Below are 4,457 nucleotides of genomic sequence, written 5' to 3'. Positions count from 1 at the left end.
ATTTTGACAGCCTCTCCTCAGTGTTGTCGACATGCTTAACTTTGATCTTTTTTCTGACAAAGATTTTTTTAACATCCTACATCACATCTTTGAGCCTCCACTCATTAAAGCTTAAATAAGGCTGATTCCCTGCAGATGATGTCACATGAAGGTCACGTGATCAGCCTGCAGACTAACACACAAACATTTAATGTGACAACAAAGGCAACAAATAAAAAATAACACATGCCCGTCAGGCTAGCTAACGTAGCTAGCTCGACCCCCTGGGCTCAATTGTACTTGTGTGTTCTGTTTCCTCCTCGTTGGTCCACGGTAGAAATTCACAAGTTGAAATTGAAGCGAAATGAACGCAATGCAGCGTCCCGATAAATGGACCCTCAAACTCACTCGTCACAAGCACTGCTGTGTGGCACCTGAGGCAGATCCTTTGACCCTGCAGCTCCAGATCACCTTTCGATGACCTTCACCACTGGACCATCTCTGAGGCCAATCAGCTCCAAGAACCACAGAGACAAAGAAGACAAGTCTGAAGCTACAGAAACTTGTCTGATTGTTGTGTGTGAGAGTCTCTCAGAGTCCTGGCGTTTTTTCACGATTTTGGACGACATGCTATACTATGACGATATTTCATGATTTCGGACGACATGCTATACTATGACGACATTTCATGATTTCGGATGACATACTATACTATCATGATATTTCATGACTTCGGACGACATGCTATACTCTGATGATATTTCATGATTTCGGATGACGTACTATACTATGACGAATTTTCATGATTTCGGACGACATGCTATACTATGACGAATTTTCATGATTTCGGACGACATGCTACACTATGATGATATTTCACGATTTTAAACGACATGCTATAATATGACGAATTTTCATGATTTCGGACGATATGCTATACTAGGACAAATTTTCATCATCGATATTTCATGATTTCGGACGACATGCTATACTATGACGATATTTCATGATTTCGGACGATATGCTATACTATGACGACATTTCATGATTTCGGACGACATACTATACTATCATGATATTTCATGACTTCGGACGACATGCTATACTCTGATGATATTTCATGATTTCGGATGACGTACTATACTATGACGAATTTTCATGATTTCGGACGACATGCTACACTATGATGATATTTCACGATTTTAAACGACATGCTATAATATGACGAATTTTCATGATTTCGGACGATATGCTATACTAGGACAAATTTTCATCATCGATATTTCATGATTTCGGACGACATGCTATACTATGACGATATTTCATGATTTCGGACGACATGCTATACTATGACGATATTTCATGATTTCGGACGACATGCTATACTATGACGACATTTCATGATTTCGGATGACATACTATACTATCATGATATTTCATGACTTCGGACGACATGCTATACTCTGATGATATTTCATGATTTCGGACGACATGCTATACTATGACGATATTTCATGATTTCGGACGACATGCTATACTATGACGATATTTCATGATTTCGGACGATATGCTATACTATGACGACATTTCATGATTTCGGACGACATACTATACTATCATGATATTTCATGACGACATGCTATACTCTGATGATATTTCATGATTTCGGATGACGTACTATACTATGACGAATTTTCATGATTTCGGACGACATGCTACACTATGATGATATTTCACGATTTTAAACGACATGCTATAATATGACGAATTTTCATGATTTCGGACGATATGCTATACTATGACGATATTTCATGATTTTGGACGACATGCTATACTATGATGATATTTCATGATTTCGGATGACGTACTATACTATGAGGAATTTTCATGATTTCGGACGACATGCTATACTATGACGAATTTTCATGATTTCGGACGACATACTATACTATCATGATATTTCATGACTTCGGACGACATGCTATACTCTGATGATATTTCATGATTTCGGACGATATGCTATACTAGGACAAATTTTCATCATCGATATTTCATGATTTCGGACGACATGCTATACTATGACGATATTTCATGATTTCGGACGACATGCTATACTATGACGATATTTCATGATTTCGGACGATATGCTATACTATGACGACATTTCATGATTTCGGACGACATACTATACTCTGATGATATTTCATGATTTCGGATGACGTACTATACTATGACGAATTTTCATGATTTCGGACGACATGCTACACTATGATGATATTTCACGATTTTAAACGACATGCTATAATATGACGAATTTTCATGATTTCGGACGATATGCTATACTATGACGATATTTCATGATTTTGGACGACATGCTATACTATGATGACATTTAATTTTTTCCAGATGTTGTCTTTACTCCACTCTGAACAGGAATCAGGGTATTAATGTGTCAGTGTGTGTGTGGGCGGGGCTCTACCTGGCCTCACCTGTTAGCAGCACCTTTTGTATCTCCAGTGAAAAGAAGGATTCCCCCTCCAGCTGCCAACTTTTCCCAAAACAACAGGACACATTTTTAGAGCCATTTAATTGCCAAAATGTTAAAGCTTCATATATTCCTGAGACTGACCAGAAACATCTCAACTGACCTAAAATATTCATCACAGTGGGTCAGTATTTATTCATTGTAGCAAATTCGTGTTTAAATATGATCCAGAAATATATTCTCCCTAAAAGTCACGTGACTGTGACAATACTGACACGTGTGTTTAAAACTGTCCAACAGCATTACAGAGTGTTAAACTGAAACCTCCTCAGTCTGCTGAGGGTTAATGATGATCACATGAGGACACCTGTTAGTCTGGTCCAATGAATGAGAGGGAGGACTCTTGTCTCTGCAGGATCCTTGACTCTGAGAAACACCTTTTGACTTTTTTTAAAAAAACATTACTATATTATGACCTTTTTTTTTAAATGGTTTTTGACGACACACTGACTTTTCCTTAAAACATACTTTTTAACAAAACACTAAAACTTTGACAACACAGTGTACTGTCAGTTTTTTTCTTTACCATACTATATGATGTCATTTCAAAAAACATACTTTACTCTCAGCTATGATTTTTTACGGCATACCATCCTGACGATGATGATGAAGAAAGATGCAAAGTGAACAAACACTGTAAGTTTCAAAGGATCATCAGAGACGTACAACGACGATGGAACAATTAGGAAACAACCTCAGAGTCGCAAAACTACCATAAAACCAGAGAGGCACGCGGTCACTGAGACACTAAATGTTCACAGAGTTATAAAAATGCAAAATGACTTTAAAAAACTGGAGAAACAAAATAAGCACAGAGAGAAACGACGACATGTAAAACCATGTAAACACAGGAAACATAAAATGAGCTCAGAGACAAAACAAACTGACTCGTCGTCACATCATCAACATGTCCCTCAGACTTCAACCTTTACAAACAGGAAGTGGATCAGGAGGGGGGTCGTCAGATCTCATGTTGAGCTGCTGTTGAAACCGCAGAGCGACACAGCACTCCTACCCACAATCCACAGGGACAGACCCAGCTGCATGATGGGAAACTAAAGGGCAGGAGCAGCCCACAGACACATTAAATATCAGCGTAAAGGAGCGTCCTGCTGTTCATCGTCTCCTGAGTCAGAAGTGATGTCAGTGTGTCGCTGCCTCCTGCTGGTCGACAGCCTGAACTGCACCTTAAGGGGTGGACACAATAATGTGAACACTGACAGCCATCAGTTGAGTTTGTGCCTGAGACTGTTTGTTCCACTTTAATGTTAACCCTCGATGGTACCTTGGTGCCCTCAGTCACATCTCCACAATGCAAGACTTTAACACAGAGGGAAGCGCATAGGGAACCAATAACAACGCTCTCATTTGTCACATGACTGTCAGGAAGCCGTACTGAAACACTTTCTTGCAGAATCTTTCTAAGCAAACAGTTTTGTAATTTTGCTCCACAAAAAGGGTCCGAAAAAATATTTCCACACAATAAGTGAGTAAACCTCAATTTATTTGCTAATTAAATAATGTCAACTTTGTCCCATTATGGAATCACCATGGCAGCATGACAGTGTGTGTATAGATATACAAAATGTTCAAACTGTTCACCAGGATTTTGTTTTGATCTTTACAAATTAACGAAGACGAACGAAGTAAAGTTCAGGCTGACACTAGACTGTGGGTGGAGCGGATCTTCTGGACTCACTCATTGCTCTCGACAGAGGGAAGATGAGGTCGAGGTGAAGGCATGGACTGCAGCACCCACAGGAAAGGTCAGTACAGCTGGAATTCAAAGCTGAAGTTGCAGCTGGCCTTTGCAACGAGGTCCTGAGGAAGAGGGGAAGACCACCAAACAATGGAGACCCGGCTGAGAAGAGGCCCAGATGCCCCACTTCACCAGTGACATCACCACCTGTGCATCAGGACAACACTGACCTAT

The sequence above is a fragment of the Epinephelus fuscoguttatus genome, linkage group LG12 (assembly GCF_011397635.1).
Source record: "Epinephelus fuscoguttatus linkage group LG12, E.fuscoguttatus.final_Chr_v1".
Classification (NCBI taxonomy): Eukaryota; Metazoa; Chordata; class Actinopteri; order Perciformes; family Serranidae; genus Epinephelus; species Epinephelus fuscoguttatus.
The sequence above is the reverse complement of the archived record's forward strand: the minus strand, read 5'-3'. Positions refer to the sequence as shown.